Here is a 13,426-nt window from a genome sequence, read left to right on the forward strand (position 1 = left end):
AGGCCGTTGGAGCTTACGGTTGTGAGTCTATGCGGGCTTATTGACCTGTCAGGCGAGCAGAGTTTGCAGTTTACAGAGAAAACTAAATTATGCTACAATTCCCAACACGCTGCTGTAAGCCAGCAAAGAACTGAGATCAGCAGGAACAGCTCAAACCCTTGATGAATTAGAGGCAATAAAGTCCCACAATGGCAGAGGTCACACAATGGATAAAATCAACAGCATTTCCAATTGTACCTCAGACCTAAACTCCCTCTTTTAAGACTCAGGGTCTTATGTTCTCCCGACCCCTTTGCAGTTTCCTGTTAGCTGAATGCTCAAGGGACCAGTGGTGCAATTTCCTTCATATTCAATCAGGCGGGGGAGAGCTGTTAAGAGCAGCGCAGAAAGACACAGAAACACACTCTGACTCGCTTTGTTCCGACACCTCTCAGGATTAATAAAGTCTGTGAACGAGTAATTCTTCTTTTATGAACTAAACACTTTTTTTAAAAGTCAGTTTAAAGTCTTTCAGCCTTGCATGCATGCTGCAGTGTCTCCACGACAACATGCAAGTATACATCTAGCAATAAATGCTTTCAGAAGTGATTCAAATTTAATGCCCCGCAACATGGAGATGCGCTCGTTTTCAAGGCAGCATATAGTGAAGGCCTGTCTCCTTGAATTTGCAAAATAAAAGATTCACTTGCTGCACGCACATTTTATTTATTTATTTAGTTTTTTTTTTATGGCATTCCCATTTGTGGTGAGATGAAATGAGAGCAAGAGACAAAGCAGAGATACTAATAGCTTTATCTGAAAGGCTGATTTGGAATTGCCTCTCCCGTGAAAAGGCCTCTAAGCACTCACACTCTGTAGTATTTTTTTTTATTTGATTTTAATCGGCTCCCAGCCAGCCTCAACATTTTGATTTTATCTTAAATGAAACTGTCAGCGAGGAGGAGAGGACACAGATTTATAAATGAATCTTGTGATTTGTGGATGGATGACCACCGAGGCTGTTTACTTGTGCGCTGATTATCAATTTGGCTGATGGAATGTGCTTGAAGTAATCAGTTGATTAGTGTGTATTTATGCTTCCCGTGAAGGAGCTTTAACGTCACTCTTAACTACCAGCTACTGAAAAATGATGTTAATGTGTGAGCGGAGCCTCTGTTTGAATGTCTTTCACTGTACAATAAAATAAACTGTCTCAGGTCCTTATAGGGCTACTTGTTTTAATGTAAATCGTAGGTTAATCATGTGATGCTGTGCTCACTCTGACTTCACAGCGTGTGACATTTAGATTTGAACAGCTCTTTTCCCTGTCTCGCCTCTAGATGTAGGCAGGGGGACACGGCTCTGGTTCTGGTTTGGTACTCTGAAATCCGGCTCCATGATTCAAGATTGAAGTCGTGTTTATTGTCACTTCTACAATATGTTATGTTACATAGTTTCAAATACTGTTTTTCCTAGTCCCACTGTGCTACATATACGACATGACACACAAGACACACAGAGCAACTATCACTACTCCACAACTACTCCACAGAAAAACAATTGTCTAAAGAGTATTTGATGTGCAAGTGTCTACCTTGGCTGCTGTGTACTGACTGAAAGATCTGGACTATGGGATATAATTGAATTATATATAAACAGCATGACACTTTAGGTGTAGTTTGCATGTCACGGCAAAATGTTTATGTGTAATTGTACACAATTATGCTCATGAGAATGATATATTAGATCTTTTTTTGTTTTTTTTGCACTATTCATTTAATGGCCTCTTGAAGCCGGCCCGTAGTCCCACATGAACAAAATACATGTGCACAACCCGGTACAGCTTTTACACACAATTTTCCCATTCATGGCAACTCAGAATGACTCAAACTATTAAGGCTTAAAGGTCCTCATATGTAAGGGCATTCCCTATTTGAGTGACAGGTGGTTGCCCCCACAGGTTAGTAGTTGTCTGCTTACGGTGCAGCTAGTCTGACATGTAGCTAAGTTTCGATTTCACACTCTCACTGTTAGCGTGAATGCACCATGAGGCGTCTCCTCTTTGCCCATTTTTAAATTTGCAAGGAGTCATGCACAGCCAAGATGGTGACTCAAGTGTCTACCTTGACCACCTTTGCATCCTGTCCACAGCAAATCCATAAGAAGCATATTGATAGCACACTGACTTGGCATGCTAGGCACGCGCTGTTAGATGATATCAGGCCAATCTTTAACTTTTATACGTTTCTTGTGAATTTAGAATTTAAAATGGAAAACATAGCAACATCGATTTTAAAACTGTGTTTTGCTCACAAATGTATACAAGCGCCCATTTTATCTGTTGGACTGACAATGAGAATAAAATGTGCTGACAAGTACATTTCAAGTCTATTTATCTTTTATTTTATTTTACTTTAGTTTTCTCAGTAAAACATTTATACTTTATTACTATACTATATTATACTATACTATACTATACTATACTATACTATACTATACTATACTATACTATACTATACTATAACTTCGCACTATGTGTAATTATTACTGTTTCTTCTTTATTACTAAGTGTTGGCTGCAGGTACAAAAATGCATTTAGACTGTACATTGTATAACTGTGGATGTGATAAATAAAACAGATCTGATCTGATCTTAAAATCTGAGCTGTCAGTCACAGGGTTTTAGTTTGTGAGTCATGACTCATACCTTTAGAGAGACACCGCGGCACTACGCTTTAATTCACTGACTAAATGGAAAAGAAAATCTGAACTTCTTATTTTAATTTGAGTTTCATGCAGGCAGAAGGGCCATATGGTACAGTTGATCTTTTTAGTCGCAAAACTTGCTTAAATGGCACCGAGAAAACCACTTCTCTGCTGCTCCACTCAAAGCCCAGTGAATCGCGCAGTGAAAAGTAAGCAGTGGGAAAGGTTCAAGTGTGTTTTTTCTTTAAAGCATATGTTCTCCAATCATAGTGTTGTTTCCCACTGCATACTAACCGCGATGCCTGAACAGGTGCGAAAAAGCCTGTGATTCCACAGTTACTGCACCATCCGTAGCATTTACCGGCGTGTGTGATATGTGATTTTCATGACTGTGCTCCAGGCGTCCTGTTTTGCAATATGCTTAAAGTGCTTATGCGATGTATGTAAAAACACACAGGTTGCTTTTAGCACCTTTACACTCACAATATATGCAATATCACACAAACCATTACCAAAAAAAAAAAAAGCATGTGGATGTTTACTGCCAAATTGTGAAAGTTAAGAGAGTGAGAGTTGTGTCTTGTTTAGAGTTGCGTCTCCTCCTTGCTGCTCACCCCTGTCACGCAAACGTCAGATTTTAAAACACTGATGTGTGACACTCCATTAAAGACAACCCCCTGTTAGTCTGATGAAAGTGTCACTCTGGCTATTAATAAAGCTTGGTGCTGGTAAATACATATCCTCCATCACTCCTGTCAGTGATTTAGTTTTCTCCACAGTTGGCTTTGCTGTTTGTTCAGTAAATCTGTAACACTTAAGATGAAATGCCTTATTAAAGTATAATGAGGACTTAATAAAGTTTACAATATAAATAGATACGTTACGAGTTATAGGATGTGTCATACTGAACTATCTTGATGGCTAGGATCAATGTGCAGGGCTGCCGCAGGGATTATTGAGATGCTGATATAATGCATTATAAAGTAAGGTTACAGAGGTCAGGGTAGTGGAGTCAAATTTTCTTTTCTTTTTTGTTTTACATACGAGGCGTAGATTTGCATTCACTGTTGTGCTAAGACTCTATCAGACAGAGTTGTCTGTTTTAATATTTAATCACAGCAACAGTTTTGGCTCTATAGATTTTCAAGCCAAAACTCTCTGTTCAACTGTATCAATATTTATAAGAAGCAGAAGAGAAATGTTTCTAATGCTTCTAAATCGAGCTCCTCTGGGTTTCGCAGCATGATTGCTAATTTTAACAACCACAGTAAGCCGTGTCATGCCCCGCTCCTTGTGTTTCATGTGACTCATTTCAACATATTTTTTATATTTACTTATTTTAAGCACTTTTACTTGCACACACTTAAAAAAAAATGCATTAAACTTATTCCAACCACATCACAAAGATGATGTTTGGAGTAATTCAATGCTATGTTTTTTTATGTCATTTAATGTAATATCAGTTTTTGCACAAAAAAAAAGAACATTGAATATCAATATTCCGTTTCATAAGGTGGATTAAAACATTCAGTATATTATGCAGAGACACAGAGCTGAATACTGAACCCAAATCTGTGAAAACCGTGAAATCAGCTTAGGTGCAAAATGGTCCATTTGCTTTTAGCTCAGCATTGATATCAACATAGATTTGGATTTGAATGTGGGTTAGTCTTTAATGCAGTGCGGTGCAATAAATAGATACTCATCAGTTAAAGAACAAAGCCCCTATACACCAAATGTGCAAGAAGCCATGTGCACATCCAAATGCATCACTTGAACGGACAAATTATCCTGAGAATGAAGAGGATTCACAGTTCTTATCAAGCCTCAATTACTAATTTTAGGTTTTGCTCAGAGTCCATTGCTCTCTATAAAATGGGAATTTGAAAGAGTCAAGACTTACCTTGAGCCTTAGAACCTGTAGTATTTGTGAAATCTTAGTAGAGAGGAGGTCTGGAGACCAGTGGATGGATGGATCAACGAAAGAACTTTAAACAGCAGACCTTGGACACAATAGACTCTTTGTTTCCTGTTTCAGACCAGAAACATTGTTGTTTCTTTGGAGCGTAGCCACCATCAGTCCCTGACCACAGCTGACTGTTTATTACTGTAACCATGATAACAAATGTCCTTTAACCGCATCAAAACATGATTTTGACATATATCACAGTAGTTCTTATACCTTAACTGAGTATTTTCCATGCAAACCATGACCTAGTTGTGTCATAAACAAGATGTGTTTTTCAACAGGATTCTATAAGAGTTGTTGAAGGTGCAGACTGCTGGCGAGGACATTGGATCTATAATCTATGACACTTCACTTTTTCCTTTTAGAGGACATGTTGTTCAGTGTGGAAAACTTGAGATTTCAGTTACCTGAGTTGTTCAACCTTACTGTGGTTACTTTGCCTTGCTCGGCATTGTATGTAGAGATTACATCGAGCTCAGAAAGGCCTTGCCGTAGCAAACAATAAAAATGTCACACAGATGAGACAAATACAGAAAAATTGAAGTTACCCTGGACTTGAATAAATGATGAATGCGTTTCAGCTTTTCTCATATCTCTCATTAGTACCTCACCCAGTCCAAATACAGTTATGTACCCAGAGATATGAGATACTGGGGGATAAAAACACAGCATAGATATGTATACACAGTAAAGAAACAAGATTTGCACATAATCACAGCTAGAGTCCCCGGAGATGCGCTCGACACGGCACCGACACTTTGTCTTGGTTGTATCTGACAGCACTATCATGTTGGCAAAGTCTACAAACAGTGATAAGCCATCATAAATCAAATGAGCAGGAAAAAGCAGGTCGATCCACAACTAATGAGGCCTGCGACACAGAGGCCAGCCTGTGATACCTTGACAAATTTACAATACAAACTCTACACACAGACGTATAAGATGAGCTAAGTGCGTCCAGGCTACCATGCAGCCCTTCAAATGACATTTCACCAGTTGCTAATGATATGAAATGTGTTAGAATTACACGTACTTAAGATAATGCATTCCACGAATGTGCCTTTTGATTTCGTGTGAATACGTTGTTCCTGTTAGAAACCACTTATTGCTAGTAACAGCATGCCTGCCAAATATGAAGTGGCAAATTTGACTAGATCATACCAGGAGTAAACAGTTTGTTTGTTTGGAACTCTTTTCAGCTGTAAATTAATTCACATTTAGAGAATATTAGGCCCTGATCACACCTGGTTTAAAATGTGCCCTGTGTGATCTGAACACAAGTGGACAAGTCAGTTCACAGAAGTCATTTGGATGACTCTCCACATCAGTTGGGAAGCATCCAAGTACTCAGTACTGTCACTCCTCTAAATAACCCAATGTGAAACTGTGAAAGAAAATGGGGTAAATGACGGCCCTGGTCACTCATCATCACCATCATCGTCGTCATCATCATCCATTTGAAGTACTTCAGTACTTTTTCAAAGCAAGATGTGAAATTGCAGTGCAGAGTGTACGGGTGGTTCTTCATTGTGGGCAAGGACAGGTAAAAAAAGAAAGTGTAGCAGCTGGATCTTGATGTGTCCTCAACTGTAACGAGCTCCCCATTTTCATACTGGAACACCCAAGGCACATTGTAATGCAACAACATTTTACAGCAGCAATAATGTGCATGTGGAATTGAGTCAAAACAAACGGCTACGTCTTTGCACGTGTATCGATTTCATTTTAGGTTTTGGTCTTCTTGTGGATATTATTCACTATTAACCAATGACTATTGTCTCCACTGGTTGAAACAGACAAATCTGAAATTTCAAATATTGCTTGATCACTTATGCAAAATTGCTTTGGTCATTCACTGCCAACCATACAGTGTGGTGCCACCAGGAGAGATTTGTGGCCTCACTACAAAGTGTTCTATCTCAGAAGAAGAAGTCTGACATATCATTCTTACAGCTATGGGAAAACATTATTCATGAGATCCTATAAATCTTCCCTCACTATTGTTTAATTTGACACCAAACAAACAAAATCAACACCACTGTGATGTTCCGGTAATATTCCTGGCTGCTGGATCAGTGCGTACATGCTCTCACACAAGGGAAGTGACAACCCACATACTGAGATTTACCATCCCATGCTTTTTGCCTCCCACTGATCAAATAAGATTAATTATGTACAAAACGAAAGGGCAAGGTTTATTACACTGTGCTGATACTTTCTCCATGTTATTCTTCTCATGTTACATTTTCAAGCCTGACATGAAATTAGTTCAGCTATGAAATTATAAATGCTCCATTTGTAGGCTTGTTGTTTCTATTTCCAAAACTAACATTCAAACTTTTTAACTCATTTGTTTCCACCTCTATTGAAATGAAGTGTTCAGTCCACAAAACAATAAGCGACCTGCTGTGAACTTTTGTATCCACTGTAATTTACTGCTCACATCCAATATGTTTGTATGTACTTTTTTTTTATTATTTTAGATGTGGTGTTGAATGTTTGTCTGCTGTAATTCTAAGGGATAAATTAATAATGTGAAGTCACTTTCAGTGCATTCAGTGTGTTTTCTTTCATATGCCACTCAGACCCAAATGTCTTCGGCCCCTCCTTCCCCTTCTCCTCTGAGGCTTACAGGTTGTTTTGTTCTAAATATTTGTTTCAAATCTTCAAAAAGTCAGTTCGCCTCGTTTGTTTGAAATACCTGGACCGTGGTGGACCGCCAGTGGGGGGTCCTCCTCTAGTCACACCCCGTTTTGTTTCATCATGTTAAATCCGTTGCGGAACAAGATTAGTCTGATTGTTTGTTCGGCTTAGGGAACCAGTGCACGAGAAGAAAAACATTTGTAAATAAAAGGACAAAGAGCACACAGGAAGCTTTTCTTGTTTTGTATGTGATCTCACCAGAAGAATTCAAATAAGCAAATATTTTCACATTCTCTCTGGTTGAAATGAATCTCCACAGATTGATCAGCACGATTCAGGAGAAGCCAGCTCTGTTTGTAACTCTTCCTATCTCCCCACCCTCCCAGCCAATAGTAATTCCTTTCACACAGAAGTAGTATGTATGTGTCAGAAGTTCACTGAGGTTGATATATCACAGTTGCATTTGATATAATGTCAAAACTTGACATTATTTCGTCGCACTTTCTTGATCATTTTTGAATGTTTAAAAAACTTTGAGGCACATTAAGACGGATCCCTATAAACTGCACCGCATGTCTCATTTAGTTCGACACAATGCTGAGCGTGACTGTTCAGAAAAGACCATTATTAGAGAGGCTGCCATTAGCGGGGCCTATTCAAGCTCATGCTATCAGTGGCTGATAAGTAGATTAGCAGGGGGTGGTGGGAGAGATGTCGAGAGTGGGTGCTTGCTTCAGCGATAATGTGCGAGCGTCTCTTAGCAGTGTGAAACTGCAAGGCTGATAATGAAATGGAGCTACGAACCAAAAAGGTTCCAAATCAATTTACAGATCTGGGCACATTTTGGAGAAGTCAGTGAAAAGGCAAATGGGGCCATTACTTTGGCTGCCTGTGTATGCGAATGCGTGACTGGTAAGCTCCATCTCAATGACATTTATTACTTAGGTGGCCACACAAGAATGTTCACATTACCATGTTTTAAAGCGCGAGAGTGCATCCTGTCTCATATAGCAGTCTGGATTCCTTTTGTAATTGATTTTGCTTTTGATGGCCACATGTCTGATTGGTTTTATTAGTAGTTTGCTTAATTGTTTGGGTCTGTAGAAGTGAACACATGATAAGAATGACAGTAAAGGTGAGTCAGTATCAACCCTCAAGTTTATGTATTTACTACTTGACTGAACTGAAGTAGGCAGGCAATACAGGGTTTATTCCTATACACACACACACACACACACACACACACACACACACACACACACACACACACACACACACACACACACATTTTGGCATAGTCCAACTTTCACACAGTTTGCTGCACTACTTCAGAAAACATAGCCTGCATCAACGTCCATCATCCACCCAGCATTTGGCTGGTACTAGGTAATGATCAAGCAACATGATTTGGTAAAAAAAAAAAAAAAAAAAAAAAAAGAGAGAGAGAGAGAGAGATTTATTCAGTGCCAGGACACTACAAGGAACTGATAACAAAATTACCTTCCTAAGTGACATCTTCAACTTCAACAAGCTAAATAAACTCAGCTTGTCACTTCAGGGGTGAATGACAACTGTCTCCATGTTGCCAGATAATGTGCCTGCGTTTAAAGCCCAGCTGGAAGCAAGAGTGCGGCGAGTGGACAGGGGCACTTTTGACATGTTCCCAATATTATCAAGAAAGAGTCTGGACCAGTCCTTAGCCCAGCAGCTGCGCAGTCACCTGGCTTCACTGTCAACAGAATCTGACTGTTACTTCAAACCGCAGAAGACACATGGAATGCAAAGGAAGGAATTTGTGACCCATTTACAGACGTCTATGTCATTGTTGGAAGAAGATCAGCTCAGGCCTGTAAAGTATGTTTGACAGGATAATTCAGCTGGCATTCTGGATCAAAGTTAAGGCCGAAAACCCTGAGACAGTAACAAAAGCGCTGGAAACATTGCTCCAATTTCCAATATTATATCTCTGTGAAGTGTTTTTTTCTGAAATTAATCAAATAAAAGCTACATTTCGGAATGGAATAGATATAAAGGACATGCTTTGTCAGCTTATTGCAGGAAAACAAGCCCAAGGCTCTCACCCAGTCAGTGGTTTCAGTGTTTTTACATGTGCATTTGGAAATTCTAAAGGTTTAAAGAAAGAGAGGGTACACATCTAAACGAAAGAGAAAAAACAAGAGCCACATTAAATATTAGTTCAGCCACAATCTCTGTGGCATCAAGTTGAATAGAACTACTGCACTGAATGTAAGAATTGAACGTATTTCTCTCACAGATCACTGGCTTAATTGGTTAGAGCTGGAATGAAAATGAAAGTATAAATCTTGTCCCTCTAGCCTCATTTTAAGGTTTCCAGAAATTAGCCCTTAAAATGTATTATTGCTTTTAATGTGAGGGTTTAGAATTTCAAAAAGTGCTATTCACAGTCTGCAAAGTAGAATATGGAGAGCAGAGTATGGAAAGTAAAATTAACTCCAGTTTTTAATAAATCTGACGGAGAGGAATCTGCTGGGCGCATTTGCATTTCCCACTGTGCCAACTAAACCTGCAAGAGAGACCTTTTCACGAATTGATTTTGTGAGCTGCGGTGTGTTTAGTCTTTGCAACACAGATTTTAGACCAAGATGAAGAACAAATACGGTGAGCCCTGCAATCTTTAAATCCCTGTCTTGCATCTACAAAAGCATGGAGACATTCATTTCTCAGCCAAGAAAAGTCCAACGGCTGACACAGCTCAAAGGCCCATGCACAGTTTGTGTAGTTAAGCACGCAACTCACTGCAACAAAACACCAGTTCATCAAGCTAATTATGCAAAGGTTTGTCTTGTGTATGGAAATCCTTTTGCAGCTCTTTGTATTATTGCACTAAGTGCCATCTGGAGTAATTCCATAAGCTGCAATTATTAGTCCACTATGCGTGTGGACCATCTCGTGCAGCTGGTGTTGGAAACTTTGATTTATCAGGCAAGTGTTTACAAAGCTAATGTTTCCCAATCACAAATTAAGGACATCACACAGTTCAGATTCAAGCTAATAGCCGTAGTCACACGCATGACTGCTCTGTAATCTCAGGCCTCCGGTCTCAATTTATATATTTCCTTGGAAGGTTATATTTGACATTTTGTCAGCTTGACATATGCAGCTGTCTGAGATGTCGCGATTTTAAATTACACCACGCAGATGGAGGCGAGCATGCCTCATTTAATCACTTTAAATGTAAAAGTAAGAAAAATGATTTGCTTATCCAGCAGGTGAAATGTGACAAAAGAACGCCTTCTTTTCCACTCTCTAAGCATGTTTGTATGGAAATGTATCACCGTGGCTTTCAGAAAACCCTGCCTCCAGCACAAGTTTCTATGCGGTGTTTTTAATACAATGCGATGAATGACAGTGGGGTTGACGCCGAGCACACTGTGATCATTTGCACATACTGACAAATCTCTGCAAGGTGGTGAGCCTTATTGTGAAATCAGTTTAGTTGATGGGTTGAACCATATGATCATTAAAATATGGAAGCAGTGCTTATTGTTGTGTTGTTAAACCTCGGTGGTGCAAGTGAATTCATGAGCAACTGGAAAGGTGGCATGCTGTAAAAAGCTGTAAAAGATAGGTGTTGATTTAGAATAAATGTAGTAAAGTACCCTGCATAGAAAATCACTTGCAGGAACATATTTAAATGTTTGAAATGAATTCAATCTGACTCACTGAAGATCATGGTGGCACAGTGTTGTAGTGGTGCTGGTTGTGGGTTTAAAACTGCTGGTCCTGTGTCGAGCTTGCATGTTCTCCCTGTGCCTGTGTGGGTTTGTCCTCATGCTGTAAATCGCACAACACAGAGTTATTTGACTCGTATCTTCAGCTCAGAGAAAAATGAAGAATGTCATCTCACAAAGTGTTTGATCAAAGGCAAAATTCAAATGAAAGAAAAAACTGAAGAGTGCTTCTTAGCTGCGAAGCCACAGGCTGTAGAGCGCCGCGGCTCCAGCCAAAGCCTGTTGAAGCCTAAAGAAGAGCTCGCTCCTTTTTGCTGTAATAACCAGCTGTTGTTGATTGAACCCCGGTGCCTGGAGGAGTGCACGGGCAGATGCTCTTGTGACACCGGAATGACGAACACCGTCTGCCATCATCTGCATCAGTGCAAATGTATTCACAGACACACATCTTCACACACATGCACCTCTCAGCTGGGACCGTAATTGTCCACCAGATCAAATGAATGCAGACAATTACCCCAGAGGATCATCAAAAGCACCTCTAGTCATACACCGAAGAGAACAAGTGCCGGGCTGCTGCACATCACTGAAGGATGCAGTAATGAGTGAGTGATCTGGAGAGGTTTGTTTGTTTGATTATGATTGTAAGCGGCTTAATGTGACTGAGTGGATCATCTGCATTTTGGAATATTCAAACTATTATATATATATATAATAAGGTTAACACTCACCAATCTTTGGTCATAAATGGATTACACAGGTCAGACAAACGATCAGATGAATCCTCACAACGAGGGGTTACAAGTGTATGTACTGTATATCAAGTGTATGCGTTTTTTTGACAGGGCCATCAGTTATAAGGTTGGAATTTGGATTTGCATGCTGACGATCAACTCTGAAAAAATTCTCTTTGATATTGTGGTAATCCTTTTGGACTCTATGATCAAGGATCCGTATACAGAGACAGCATTGTAATTGCTGCCACACACATCAGTTAAACCAGCGGGTTAGTTCAATGAAATGCAATTAGACTTCCATGCAACAATGATGTAATTTTTTATTTTATTTTTTAAGGCAGGAAGTGTTTTCCTCACTTCTGCATTTCAAATTGTTAAGCACTTTTAGAGACATGTTCCGTGTTGCTACTAGTGGTCAAAAGCAAAACATGCTGGTCGTTTCATGTGGAACATTTACAGGCTTGGGTGTTGATTCTCAGTGGGATCAGCACTGCTTTAATAAGCTTTTCACATTAAAGCAAGTCCATGGATTAACCGTTAACCCCAGAGGTATAACCCTATAAATCTTTAAAAGACAATTTATGGGATTAGGTTTTCACTGGCATGGATGTGGATTTCGAATTCTCTCAAGGTGTTGATCACTAGTTGGCTGCTCTGCTTTCACTCTGAAGTCCAATTTATCTCAAATCATCTAAGTTGGGTTTAGGTTCTGTGATTGTGGAAGCCAAGTCATCTGACGCAGCAGTCCATTTTTCTTCTTCTTCCTGCACAAAGAGCCCGTACATAGACTGGAGGTGTATTTGTGCAGTTGAAAAACAAATGATGGTCCTACGAAGTGCACACCAGATGGGATGACACATCGCTGCTGAATGCCGTGGTAGTCATGTTGGCTATGTGTAGCAAAACACCAGCAAAGCACCCCTACACCATCAGTCACACTCAGCTTCCCTGCACCTCACTCACACATGGCGCGTGGAACCAAAATCCACCATGAATGTCTGTTTATGTTTAAAGCTGTTAGTCCAAAAACAACATATCTACTGCTTTAACCCATTTAGTTGAACTCTTATCTGAGGTTCTGATCATGTGTAGTTTCTGAAGCTGGTACGTCTAATGATCTCTGAATCCTCTACAGGAGAGGTAACTCTTGGTCTGACTGTCCTTGGGCCGCCCTATTGAGAGCCATTCATTGTTGTGACTTTGCTTGAGGATACATACAAAAATCTTGAAATTTCCGGATCGACTGAAAAAAAATCGTTGAAAATGTCAAAACCAGAGAACGTTTGCCCCTAACATTGGTTCAATCAGGCTGGTGTGAACAGAGCAATCGCATTCAGTCCCAGAACAAACCGACTGATGTGAGACTAGGTCTCAGCCCGGCTTGGAAACACTCCTCAGAGAGATGTGTTAGGAGTGAGAATGCCACATGCCATGTCTACCCCACAGAACTGATTGTGCAGATGGAGAGTGTGGAAAGCTTATAATTATATAACCAAGTTTAGTTGGTGCATGTTTAGAGGTGAAGGCGCTGGGTTATTATGCCAGTGTTTGTTCTCAGACTGGATCCTCTCCTTCTCAGGTATCTGGCAGCAGCAGTGTGTCATCTCAGCATATTCAGCATAAACTTGTTCAAATTGAACATGTTGTCCATATACAGAATACTGGTACCCAAACCTCTCA

The sequence above is a fragment of the Mugil cephalus genome, chromosome 9, assembly GCF_022458985.1.
Source record: "Mugil cephalus isolate CIBA_MC_2020 chromosome 9, CIBA_Mcephalus_1.1, whole genome shotgun sequence".
In the NCBI taxonomy this organism is placed as follows: Eukaryota; Metazoa; Chordata; class Actinopteri; order Mugiliformes; family Mugilidae; genus Mugil; species Mugil cephalus.